Source organism: Bubalus bubalis, chromosome 18, assembly GCF_019923935.1.
Source record: "Bubalus bubalis isolate 160015118507 breed Murrah chromosome 18, NDDB_SH_1, whole genome shotgun sequence".
NCBI classification, from domain to species: domain Eukaryota; kingdom Metazoa; phylum Chordata; class Mammalia; order Artiodactyla; family Bovidae; genus Bubalus; species Bubalus bubalis.
The window spans coordinates 46,457,639-46,472,336 of NC_059174.1; positions in this window are offsets into that span (position 1 = coordinate 46,457,639).

Genomic DNA, 14,698 nt, shown 5'->3' on the forward strand with positions numbered 1-14,698 from the left:
TCGCTTGTAATTCCTTTACAAGTTTTTCAGTTTCATGTGTACTGATTAATAATGCCTTTTTATAATCCTGGTGGTATGTTCAATCCTGTGAGTATAGAGTTGAATTTAAATAAAACTAAAGTGTCATAAAATTATCTTTTTGTGTTTTTTTTCCCTTTGGCAGTACGCATAGCTTGCAGGATCTTAGTTCTCTAACTAGGGGTTGAGCCCAAACCCTTGGTGATAGCATGGAGTCCTAACCACTGGACTGCCAGGGAATTCCCTCATAAAATTATCTTGATATGTCACATAAATGAAAAGTATTGTGAAGTTTGCAGTATCAGTATTCTAAGGAAATAGACTATATCAAATCTATGCCAGACTTGATGGCCTAAAAAGAATTGCTTCTTAGTATTTCACAGCAGTGTGGGTTTGGTTTGATGAGATATATGCCCTTATTATTGAGATGTAGAGTTCTAACTTATCTGTTGATTTATTATGGAAAAATTGTATACACTATATCCCAAAATAGAAGTTTTTGGTTTTTTTTTTTCTTGGCTGAGCTGTATGCCTTGTGGGATCTTTGTTCCCCAACCAGGGATTGAACCTGGGCCCTCAGCAGTGAAAGTGCCAAGTCCTAAGTTGTTTCACTGATACTTTGTCACACCAAATGCAAGTACAGATAAGGTTAAGGTAAAGGAACCCTCCTTTAGCAGTGGCGTGAGTAGGAGACAATCAAAACGGATCACCCCACCAGGTAAAGAACCTGGAGCAGATGAGGTTCTGGCTGGGAGGGTGGTGGAAATACAGAATGCGCTGAGGAAGAAGGAAGCTATCAATTATGGCCTTGTGACCGGTTACAAAAATGAAAATTGTAGTGGTTTTCCATATTTCCCATTTGCCTATTTAAAAAAAACATGTACTTGCTTGACTGTGCTGGCTGTTTGTTATGGCAGGCGAGCTCTTTAGTTGCGGATTGTGGGATTGAACCCCGGCCCCCTGCGTTGGGAGCCCCAAGTCTTAGCCACTGGCCCCCAGTGAAGTCTCTTATTTGCCTGTGTGTGTGTTAGCTGTTCAGTTGTGTCCTACTCTTTGCGACCCCATGGACTATAACCCACCAGTCTCCTCTGTCCATGGAATTCTCTAGGCAAAAATACTGGAGTAGGTTGCCATGCCCTTCTCCAGGGGATCTGCCTGACCCAGGGATTGAACCTGGATTTCCTGCATTGGAGGCATTCTTTACTATCTGAGCCACGAAGAATGGCCAGTCGCCCATTTTCCTACTGTATGTATTTATTTGTACATGCTATCTTCTCCTCTTTCCTTGATACATTTTTAGTTTATATGCAAGTTGTTGGACGTTACTTTACAATTGAGCCTTAAACTAGTATTCAGTCAGACTGTGACTTGAGGAGTAATTAATATAGCCAGTAATGCATACAGTGACTTTTGGGGTCTGTGCATCTCACTTAGGGGAAAGGGGGAGAATTTCTTCATTTGTAATGAGGACAGCTGTATCTTGTTAGTTACACGACTAAGTTTCTCATTTTGCAGTTGTATATGGGTTTACATGGGTGTAGAGCGTGCTACATTAATTAGTCCAAGAGAGAGTGTTGATTACTGATTTATTGCCCTTTAGCTCTAATTCACCCTTTTGTCTGTTTCGTGAAAATGAATATAGGGTCATTAAAAAAAGTTTTTTCTTTGCCAGTTGGCATGATGATAAGTTTCATCAGTAGAGGTTGATGGAGACTGCAGAATGGAAAGGGGGGGTCTGCGTCCTCGTTCTGTTGTGCTCAATGGCCAGGCTCCTACAGTGTGCTTGGCTTCCCTGATGCCCAGCTCCTGCAGTGTGGGCACTTTCTAGCACCAGGTTCCCACGGCATTCTCAGCTTCTCCTGAACCAGGGCGCTGCACAGCGTAAAGTACATAGCAGCCAAGTAGCGCCTAGTGGCCAGTAGCTTTGTTTTTTCCCCTGTAGTCCTGCTGTGTGGGGTCTTAGTTCTGGACCAGGGACTGAACCCACACCGCCTGCAGTGGAAGCATGGCATCTTAACCACTGCACCAGCAGGGAAGTGTCCTCTTTGGGTGGTTTTATAGCAGAGTACCTCGGGTGAGACACTTCCCCTCAAACAGCTTTCCCTGACACACCAGAGTGGATTTCCATTCCAACAAGTTCCAAGTGGCACATTTCCAGCAAGATCCACCACCACCATACTCTCTGCCCTTCGGTGAGCCATAGCCATGCCCTCTCCAACAAGCTCTGGATCTCAGGCCCTGGGAGGGCCTCTTCCTCAGGTGTTCTACATCAGGCCTAGGGGAGCTGTGGAGCTTGGATGGCCTCTCAGAGTTCTCCAAGTTGGGACAATGGGGCTGGAATCGCTAGCATCAACCAGTAACTGGATACAGGCGTACCTTGTTTTATTATGCTTCACTTTATTGTGCTTTGCAGATATTGTGGTTTTTACTAATTAAAGGTCTGTGACAACCTTGCGTTGTCAGATGAAGGTTAGCACTTTATAGCAATAAAGGATTTTAAAAATAAGGTATGTACTTTTAAAAGATATAATGCTATTGTACTCTTAATAGGCTATGGTATAGAGTAAACATAATTTTCATATGCCCTGGGAAACCAAAAATTGATGTGACTCACTTTATTGTGTTATTCACTTTATCATGGTGGCCTGGAACTAAGCTCACAGTATCTCTGATGTGTGCATGTATAAGGCATCTCTAGAAAGGGGCTATCACATTGCAATCTTTATTTGACCTTTTGTCTTTTTTTTAATTTTTAAATTTAGATATAATTTTGACATATAACGTTCTATTAGTTGAGGCGTACAACACAACGATTTGATATTTGTATATACGGCAAAATGAGCACCGCCACAAGTATAGTTAACATTCATCACCAGACGGAGTTGCAAATAGAAATCTTTCTTTAGCTGAGAGCACGCACTGGGGAGAACTCAGCTGCAAGGCATTACCAGCCAGCACTTCAAGCAGATGAAGGACAGAGTGCCTTGGTCCTGAAACAGTGATCTGCACGGCACAGCACAGCATCCTCTGGACACAGCAGCAGGTGGGTGTGCTGTATGTCCATGTTTCTTTTTTTTTAATTAATTTTTATTTATTTTTGGCCATGCTGGGTCTTTGCTGTGGCCCACAGGCTCTTCGTTGCCGAGTATGGGCTTTCTCTAGTTGCGGTGAGGGGGCGTTACTCTCTGGTTGCGTCCTGTGGGATTCTTGTGGCTGTGGCTTCTCTTGTTGCAGAGCACGGGCTCAGTGCTTGTGGCACAGGTGCTTGGTTGCTCCGCGGTATGTGAGGTTTTCATTCCTGGACCAGGAATCGAACCTGTGCCCCTGTGCTGTAAGGTGGATTCTTAACCACTGGCCCACCGAGGATGTCCCTCATGCATCTTTAGTTAAATTCTCTTTTTTTTTTTTTTGGTAAGAATATAACCATAGAGAAATATATTGTGGCATGACATTTTCCTTGAATTTTATATATTTGATAAACCATTAAAAAAATAATCTTCATGATAAAGTCTTATATTTTTTTATTTTTTATTGAAGGATAATTGCTTTACAGAATTTTGCTGTTTTCTGTCAAACCTCAACATGAATCAACCATAGGTATACATATATCTCCTCCCTTTTGAAACTCCCTCCCATCTCCCTCCCCATCCCACCCCTCTAGGTTGATACAGAGCCCCTGTTTGAGTTTCCTGAGCCATACAGCAAATTCCCATTGGCTATCTATTTTACATATGGTAATGTAAGTTTCCTCTCTTCCCTCTCCACATGTCCCCATAAGTCTGTTCTCTATGTCTGTTTCTCCATTGTTGCCCTGCAAATAAATTCTTCAGTACCATTTTTCTAGATTCCATATATATGTGTTAAAGTCTTGTATTTTTTTCCTTTGATAATGTTGCTCTAAGAAGTCTGCTGAATCAACGCTTTTTCTCAACATTGCCATTATTTATGTTTTCTGATCCAGCAGTGGAATTTGAACACATCTCTTCATTTCATTAATCTTTTTCTTCTAACAGTAAAACCATTCATTCTAAGCACGATTAACTAGTTCAGATAACATGTACAGTTGGATTTTGAGGGCTTCCCTGGTGGCTCAGAGGTTAAAAATCCACCTGCCAACGCAGGAAACACGGGTTTGATCCCTGCTCCTGGAAGATCCCACATGCCGAGGAGCAACTAAGCCCATGCACCACAGCTGTTGAGCCTGTGCCACAGAGGCCGGGAACTACCACTACCGAGCCCTCGTGCCCTAGGCCCGGTGCTTTGCATCAAGAGAAGCCACCGCAATGGAAAGCCCTCACGCCACATCTAGAGAGTAGCGCCCACTTGCCACAGCTAGAGAAAAGCCTGCGCACCAACGAAGATCTAGCACAGCCAAAAATAAATAAGTAAATAAATAAAATTATTAAAAAATGCATTGAAAGTTGGTAGCTGAAGCTCAGTTGAACATTTGTTTTTCTAGCAGTAGATAGAATTCTCTCGAATTTTACTAAGCAGAAGTGCCAGTATGAAGTTAAACTCAGAACTTTAACTGACAGGGTAAACTTCTGCAGATTTCCAAAAAGCATATTAGTAGTCACCATTCCCTCCTTCCCTTCCTTCTCATACCAGGGGTAGTTCTGAACCTTGTGGTCAAAAATAAGATGATAGATAGTAAGAGTAAAGTGCAGTGCCAAGAGCATACAGTAGGGGAAAGGATAGTAATAAAAAATGGTGTGTCTACAGGCAAAAGAATTAAGTTGGGATCTTCCTCATACCATATGCCAAAACTAACTCAAAATGGATCAAAGAGCTAAAACTATGAAACTGAGAAGAAAATATAGGAGTAAATCTTTGTGATTTTGGTTTAGGCTATGGCTCCTTAGGTAAAGAATCTGCCTGCAATGCTGGAGAAGACCTGGGTTTGATCCCTGAGTGGGGAAGATCCCCTGGAGAAGGGAGCAACTACTCACTCCAGCATTCTTGCCTGGAGAATTCCATGGACAGATGAGCCTGGCAGGATATACTCCATGGGGTCACAGAGTAGGACACAGCTGAGCGACTTTCACTTTTACTCCTTAGATATAAATTCAGTTTTGGTTGTTTCTTTTTTTCCCCATTGTCCCATTTCCTATGCCCCACCCCCCAACCCCCACCATTTCCCACTGTCCTATTTTTCCCATTGTGGATTTTTATTTTAAATTTTTATTTATTTATTTTTGGCTGTACCATGCAGCACAAGGGAACGTAGTTTGGTTCCCCGACCAGGGATGGAACCCACGCTCCCTGCATTGGAAGGGTGGAGTCTTAACCAATGGACCCACCAGGGAAGTCCCTATTCTAGTTTTTCCTCACTGTCTCTCTGAGGTATCTTATTGGGCTTGCTACTAAGCCCAATATGAATTCAGATCCTGGTTCTGTTGCTTGCTTTGCTTTAACCACCCCAAGTCTGTTTCTTCATTTGCAAAACAGGGCTGTTACTATATCCCCAGGCATCGTGGGTGAGAAAGGAAGAGGGGACTGATTTCCCCGCTGGTGTGGGTATAAGCAGAAAGAGCTGCTGGACTGTGTGGGTATCAGAAAAGGTGTATGCAGGTCAGAGGGTAAGGACTGATCCCCCAGGTTGAAGGAGGGTGGGGCACAGTCAGGTGAGTCTGGGAGCCTCTTCTCTGCCCTTCCCCAGCTAAAGTGTCTCAAGACCCTGACCATCCCCAGGAGGGAGCCTGAGCCAGGGGCTGCCCTCTGGATTTCAAGGTTTCTGTTCTCAGAGGCCATCCATGTTCCCCAAGGGGGGATGTGTTTGCTTGCCAAGGCCCGAAGCATCCTTCCAGTTCCTGCATCAGGACTCTGGGCATCTAATGAAGGTGAAAGCTGCCCAAGAAAATCTGTCTTTCCCGATACCTTTCCCCTTCATGTCAGGCTTTTTAAAATAAATATTTATTTATTTGCCTGTGCCGGGTCTTCATGGCAGCATGCAGGATATTCAGTTGTGGCATACAAACTCTTAAGTTGCAGTGTGTGGGGTCCAGGAACCCTGACCAGGGATGGAACCCAGGCCCCCTGCACTGGGAGTGTGGAGCCTTAGCTACTGGGCCACCAGGAAAGTCCCCACGTCCCCTTGGGTATTAGAAGCTAGAAGAATAGTCATGACCCTGAACCATGTACCATGAACCATGTCATTTTTGTGGTTGCAGAGCATTATTGTCTCTCATTTCAGATTTGGTCCAGAGTGACATTGTCCCTTTCTCATGTCATTATGTCACAGGAAATCATGATATGCTGTGAGGATGAGCTGCAAGTGACTTAGGTAGATCCAGAGGGAGGCCTAAGAGCTGGAGCTGGTGAGCAAAGCAGAGCTAAGGTTCAGTTAGGTTACTCTATTCCTTAAGTGAGTGAAGACTATTGATGGAACAGTTATACTTGATTTTAGATACAGCTTTCTGATGGAAGATAAGAGATGATGAGGGCTGACTTAAGACAATAATAAAAATTGTAACAATGATAAACAACTATCACTGATGGACTGTAGCCCACCAGGCTCTTCCATCCATGGAATTTCTAGTCAAGAGTACCAAAGTGGGTTGCTATTTCCTTCTCCAGGGTATCTTCCTGACCCGGGGATCGAATCTGGGTCTCCCGCATTACGGGCAGACGCTTTACCATCTGAGCCACCAGGGAATCCCCCTACTTAATAATTAGCACTTAATAACTATAAATAAGGGCTTCCCAGGTGGTGCTAGTGGTAAAGAATCCCCTGCCAATGCCAGAAAGGAAAGAGACACAGGTTTGATCCTAGGAATATCCCTTGGAGGCGGGCATAGCATCCCACTCCAGTATTTTTGCCTGGAGAATCCCACGGACAGAGGAACCTGGTGGGCTACAGTCCAGAGTGTCGCAAAGAGTCAGACACGACTGAAGTGACCTAGCACAGCACAACTATAAATAAGGGTTTCCCAGGTGGCTCAGTGGTAAAGAAACTGCCTGCAAAGCAGGAGATTGTGGGTTCAATCTCTGGGTCAGGAAGATCACCCAGAGAAGGAAATAGCAACCCACTCCAGTATTCCTGCCTGGAGAATTCCATGGACAGAGGATCGTAGTGGTCTATATACAGTCCATTGGGTCGCAGAGTCAGACAGGACTCAGCGGCTAAACAACAACAACAAATGATAAACAGTAATGAGTTCATTAATTAATAAGTAAGACACATATATGTATTAACATATATAATAGAACAATTATTAAATACTTGGTGATGACAATAACTAGCAATCGCTGTATTGCAACCTCCCTCCCAAGCCTGATCTCCTTACCCTGCCCTTTTTTTTCACCTCAATGCAGAACACCTTCCAACAAAAATTGACTTATGATGTTGGTCTCTCTTCCCCTGTGTGGAATACAACCTGCAGGAAGGAAGGGCTTTTGTCTCTGTTGTTCACTGCTGTATCTCCAGGGCCTAGAATAGTGCCTGGCATATAGTAGGTGCTCAATGAATAGAGTTGAACTGAATTAAAATAAATGTACTCAACCTTTACTATGTTCCAGACATGCTCTAAGCATATATTATTTGTATCCTCACATGAGAATTACTACCTAGACACAAATTATGAAGCTAGTTCAAGGCCACTTGGCAAGTAAAGGAGCAGTACTTGGATTTGAACTCAGGAATTCTGGCTGCAGGGCTTATCACCCTAAAATACCTCTTCATGGTACTCACCAAAGGGGTGTGTGTGTTCCAGAAATGCCCCAGTGGTAGAAGCAAAAGAGATTTCAAAATAACCAGGGAGAGGCAGGCCAAGGAGGGTCCCTGGGTATCAGGGTGGGCAATGGGGGGCCATTTACTGAATTAGAGGAGCTTATTTGTATGACTAGGAATGGGTCAACTTAGGTATGCCTGCAATTATTAAAGTAACTTTGAATTGTTATGTAACATCAGACTTTCCTTTCTGATTTTATTGTTGTGCTGGAAACTCTGCTAGGTTTTCACATTGAAGTTTTCATGATAACTCCATGAGGTACTATGATAAGCCCCAAACAGATGCTTAGAGAAGCTAGGTTATCATATCTATCTAGTGTTAGAGTCCAGACCTGATCCTAAAGCTAATATTTCAAATGTGGAAGATAAGGTATCAGAACTCATAGTCAATAGTCTATTTATGGCTTGGGAGACCAGGCCAACTGGGACATTGTTAGAAGTTACGTTAGAAATGTGGAAGGAAAAGAGGATTTTGGAGCTGTAAGGTGGGGGTGGTGGAAATGTAAACCTGGCTTTAGATATTACACTTGAGATGCCGGAGCGATTCCTAGCTGGAGTAGTAAAGCAACCTGGTCCATCATTAATGTTGCTTATGAATCTAACAAAGATGAAATATCAAACTTTATTTCCAAAATTAAAATATGTGAATTCTTGGGAATTCCTTAGTGGTCCAGTGGTTAAAACTTGGTGCTTTTACTGGGACCTGGGTTGGATCCCTGGTCAGGGAACTAAGATCCTGCAAGCCACACAGCACAGCCAAAAAAAAAAAAAAGTTAATTCTTTGGAATTACTCGTGAAATTCTTCAGCCAAGGTTTAAGGCATGGTGACTTCTAAGTGAGGAATTTCACATCTATATTTATCTTAAAAATTTTTTTTTTTTGTAAAGGGAACTTCCCCACCTACATCTCTCCTCACCATAAAAATATTCTATTACTTGCATACTTTATTATTAACTCAGTCATTCAGCAGGTATCTGACTGCCTCCTGGAACAGAGTAGCAAATGCAATTCTAAATACATCAAAGATTTAGAATTATGGTTAAGACTTGTACCATGTCAGTTATTTTTAATACAAACATTAAAAAACCCTTCACATTTCACAATCACACCTGTGAAATTTTTCTTTTTGAAAAGAGAAGAGAGAATCTGGGAGAGAATGTCGTTTCTAGGAAAGTCTTTTCCTAAATTCCTAATTCTCCTATGCATATGAAACAACTTTCTCTGCAATCACAGTGAGAATCAGCTAAAATGGATTTGGTAGAAAATTTTACTGTTTTCTACTAGTGGCTCAGGATTAGAAATTCTAATTTTTTAGAATTTTTAAAAAGTCTCTTATGTTTTTTAAAAGTCTCTTTAAGAGATAATTACTGAAATATTTTCAGATGTGAGATCAGCTTTCAAAAAAATCCAATGAAACAGGAAGTAGATGTGAGTACAGACAAAGAACACTGGCCACGGGCTGACGGTTTTTCAGATTTTTTTTGATGTGGACTATTTTTAAAAGTTATTGAATTTGTTACCATATTGCTTCTATTTGGCCGGAAGGTATGTGGGATCTCAGCTCTCCAACCAGGGATCAAATCTGTACCCCCTGCATTGGAAGGCAAAGTCTTTTAACCACTGGGCTACCAGGGAAGTCCCTGGGCTGATGGTTTATATAGCAGGGTAATGAGACTATGAGGGCTCATTCTACTATACTTTCTACTTCTGCGTATGTTTGAAGTGTTCCATAGAAAAAACAAAGTTTGAATTTTTAAAAACTTAAAAGCTAGAAGGAAGTATGCAAAAATGGTAACATTTATGTTTAAGGTAAATGTTTTTCCCTCCCATTTTCCTATATTCTCTGTATTCTATTTGGGCATTTTTACTTTTTTATAAGGATAAAACAAACAAAAATCTCATTAAGTTCTTTCATCCTTTGTTCCTAGCATTTCCACTTTCTGTGTTAGGGCCATGAACTGCCTGTAATTTATTTATTTATTTATTTTTTCTGCCTGTAATTTATAAGTGAAGGTCACTCAGTCGTGTCTAACTCTTTGCAACCCCATGGACTATACAGTCCATGGAATTCTCCAGGCCATAATATTGGAGTGGGTAGCTGTTCCCTTCTCCAAGGGATCTTCCCAACCCAGGGATCAAACCCAGATCTCCTGCATTGCAGGTGGATTCGTTACCGTCTGAGCCACCAGTATGTTTTCAGACTGAAATTTATAGATTATCTGAAAAAACACTGATCTTTTTCCTTTTCAGTCATACCCTCAAATCTGTACACATGAAACTCTACCCTGTCTTGCCCTTGTCCTTGAAATTAGAATCTTCCACTTCAGAGGCCTTGGGCAAACTACTTTGTCTCTCAACTTATCTTTCTTTTAATAAAATTTTTATTTATTTATTTGGCTGCACTGGGCCTTAGTTGCAGCATGTGAGCCCTTAGTTGCAGCATGTGAGCTCTTAGTTGCAGCATGAGAGCCCTTAGTTGCAGCATGTGAGCTCTTAGTTGCAGCATGTGAGCCCTTAGTTGCAGCATGTGAGCCCTTAGTTGCAGCATGTGAGCCCTTAGTTGCAGCATGTGAGCCCTTAGTTGCAGCATGTGAGCCCTTAGTTGCAGCATGTGGGATCTAGTTCCCTGACCAGGGATTGAACTGGGCCCTGTGCACTGGGAGTGTGGAGTCTTAGCCACTGGACCACCAGGGAAGTCCCTCAATTTCTTTATCTTAAAGTAGAAAAATAAGCCAAATCAGAGGCACAAATGACAATGGACACAAACACCAAGGCAGGGAACTAACACTTGGTGAATTTCAGGCATTGTACTAGGAATTTTGTACACATTTATTCCTCTCAAAAATAGTTCTTTTAAGTAAGAAAAATATGACTACCTCAATATTAAGTGAATAAAGCATATGAACATGCAATTAATTTATTCAATTAATGAATATTTATTGAGCACCTACTATATTTTAGGCACCATGCTGAAAGCAAAACCAGTGGTCAACAAATATGTGAACAATGGTCATCTCTATTCATCATAATCAAAGGAATGAAAGAGAAAACAAAAGTGACTTTTCCATTTTTCACTCAGCCAATGGTGAACATTCAATAAATGTTAGAGGAATTCATGCGGTGCTTTGGGATCTCTTGTAAAGTGGGCAGATGCATAGATGCATAATCTTCCTGAAGGCACTTGAGTGATTTGTACAAAATGGCCTAAAATGTGTATTTATATAAAAAAATGTCCAAACAGCAGAATGACGTACAACTAGTGACTGTGGTTTCTAAATACCATTTTGGAAAGCACCAAAATAGCGGAAAGAAAAAGGACTCCTTAGAAAATGGCTACGTCAAGGTGGGAACTAGGGAAATGAACAAGACGAGCTCGGGACAGCCTACTGTGGTCGACACCAGGCCAGTGATCAAAGACCAGTGTCCTTTTTGACACTCCGGTGTCAAACCACACAGGGAACAATCTGAGCATCAATGAGAGTACAGCTTACATAGATTTAAATGTACTGAGTATGTTTCACATACACACCACCCTAAACTCACTGGTTACCATGGCAGTAGGCTAGAGAACCAGCTCATTATTTTGGAAACTTGCCTTTCTTTACATGGGTAACCAAACAGCAGTTTAGGGGACGTTTTTCTTTATCAAAGTATTCTAGCTAAAAAAGGAAAAAGAAATAATATATCATTTTGTAGTCCCTATTAACAGATTTACCAATTGAACATCAATGGCTGCTACATCATAAAAAGACATCTATTATGCCTCTCAATATTAACCACTTATAAGAAATCTTAACAACAAAAATTGAACCTCAATGTATCCTTGATATCAAGTACCAACTCATAGGAAATAACCAAGGATAGAGGAGCACGTTAAACTGACCACTGGGATCTGCCAGCAAAAACCAAGGTTTAAAAAACTGTAAGGCAAACAAAATAGTTTTTTCAAAAATTAAATTGCTGGAGGCAAAAACAAGGATAAAGGAGAATACATAGACTGAGGCTTAAAAAACATATCAACTGCAATTTTTGGACATTATTTGGATCCTGATTAACTTTTAAAAAACTGACATTCATGAGACAATCAAAAAGGAACACTGCCTATCAGATATGTAATAGCATTAAGGCAGTACTCTCAATTTTTTTAAGGTGTGAAAATCTTTTGTAAAATTGTAATATATTTTAGAGATACATATTAAAAATTTTATAGTTGAAATGATATATCTGGGTTTTATTTCAAAAACAACATGGAGTTGGAGGAGTTGGTGGAAATACAGATAAAACAAGCCTGGCCATAAAATGGTAATTATTGAAGTTGGTCATGGGAGCACTGGGTACATTGTAAGAGTCTGTGAGGATAGAAAGCTTTAAAAAAGTATATACATTTTGATCTAACATTTCCACTTTTAGAAATTCATCTTAAGGATCTATTACACATATATAAAATAATGTATGTGCAAGGATATTATTGGATTGTTGGAAAGAGCAAAAGTTAGTAAAAACTAAATTGATGAAGTTAAAGAAGTATGAAACACGTATGGAATACTATGCAGCTGTTATAAAAGAATAAAGCCACTATGGATCGATGTGGTCTAATCTTTAAGGTATATGGCTAAGCAAAACTATTCATAGATATGTACAGAAATTTGCTACCACTTATATAAAGCATTTTTATAAAGAGTGCTATGTGTATGTTTACACTTAAGCAAACAGAGAAATCAGGAAGTATATACATGAACTTGATAGCAGTGATTGCTACATGAAGGGCGACAGGGTGAGAAGAATGTGTGAAGATTCACTGATGTGAATACAAAATTTAACTTGAAAATTTTTATCCTGTGCCTGCGTTTAAACTATTCAGAGTTATTTTTCTTTTGTGTGGCTGTGTCGCTTGGCAAGCAGGGTCTTAGTTCCTTGACCAAGGATGGTACCTGTGCCCCCTGCAGTGGAAGCACAAAGTCTTATCCACTGAAAGTCACTTAGTCATGTCCGACTATTTGTGACCCCATGGACTGTATAGTCCATGGAATTCTCTACGCCAGAATACTGGACTGGGTAGCCTTTCCCTTCTCCAGGGGGTCTTCCCAGCCATCGAACCCAGGTCTCCCTCACTGCAGGCAGATTCTTTACCAGCTGAGCCATAAGGAAAGCCCAAGAATACTGGACTGGGTAGCCTATCCTTTTTCCAGCGGATCATCCTGACCCAGGAATTGAACGGGGGTTTCCTGCATTGCAGGAGGATTCTTTACCAACTGGGCTATGAGGGAAGCCCCATCCCACCAGGGAAGTCCCATGAGAGATAATTTTTAATGTCATAGCTTTGAGCCCTTCCAACTGTACATCCTAATCATTAAGCCACTTAAAGAAAAATGACATGCAGCACACTGCTTTCTAAACCCTTTGTAGGCAGTAGTATATGCAGAAAATGCAGGTATTTTGAATGAACACTCAGGATGACTGAGAAGATGGACGGCATCAGGGTGCAATGGGTATTCTGCCCCAGACACTGGGTGCAATGGGTATTCTGCCCCAGGCCACCACGAGAGCTGAGGGGATGTGTTCTAAGATTCTCAGATTCATTCACAGGCCCTGACCTGGATGTCCCTGGAGTTGGATCAAGGCCTTTTCCCCCATTACCATTATATCCTGCAGTTACAATATCAAAATTCTAATATTTAAAGAAAGCTGAGTGCCAAGGAATTGATGCTTTTGAATTGTGGTGTTGGAGAAGACTCTTGAGAGTCCCTTGGATTGCAAGGAGATCCAACCAGCCCATCCTAAAGGAGATCAGTCCTGGGTGTTCACTGGAAGGATTGATGTTGAAGCTGAAACTCCAATATTTTGGCCACCTGATGCGAAGAGCTGACTCATTTGAAAAGACCCTGATGCTGGGAAAGATTGAGGGCAGGAGGAGAAGGGGACGACAGAGGATGAGATGGTTGGATGGTATCACCAACTCAATGGACATGGGTTTGGGTGGACTCCGGGAGTTGGTGATGGACAGGGAGGCCTGGCGTGCTGTGATTCATGGGGTCGCAAAGAGTCAGACACGACTGAGCAACTGAACTGAACTGAACTGAATATTTAATCCAGAAATGGGTACAATTCCAGACATTCCATCTAAAATTAATTCTGATAAACTGGATTAAATTAACTGGAAATCTGATAAACTGGATTAAATTAACTGGAATTCTATTTATCTTCACAAATGATAATTATCTACAGTTTGTTCTTCAGGAGCTATCCTTGTTCAGTTTCTTTAATCATAATTTTATTTAGCCTTGATGATGAATTGGCAAGCTTCTCTCAGGGATTATTTGTTCTTTAAGGTTTTGTAGGTTAAACTGTTTTCTCTAAAGAGACAGAGCTTGGATGACTTTTTATGTTCTTTCACAATCACCGATTGTTCAGAAATCCCATATTTTCTTAAATCAATTTTGATATTTTTACAAAAATCCATTCTTTCTAGATTTCTAAATAGTCATGCATCGTAGCTATTTTTAAAAAATATCTCCTCCTCATTCATACTGCTAAATGTCTTTTTTCCCCTACATCTCAATTGTCTACTAAATTTGTTTTTAAACAATTTTATGTATTTTTTAATTTTTGGCTGGGCTGGGTCTTCATTGTTGCACATGGGCTTTCTCTAGTTGCGTGCATGGGCTGCTCAGTAGTTGTGGCACACTGGCTTAGCTGCCCTGGGGTATGTAGAATCTTCCTGGATCAGGGATCAAACCCATGTTCCCTACACCGAAAGGTGGATTCTTTACCACTGGACCACCAGGGAAGGTCTATTGTTAACTTTCAGTTTAGGTCTACTATTGTTTCTGATTTTATTGGCTTTTTCTTTTATTTTTAATAATCATTCTTACTGTTAACTTGGGTTGATGTGATAATTTCCCCTTTTAGTTGACCACTCACTTAATGTGTTTAGTGTGATTGGCAAGGAGT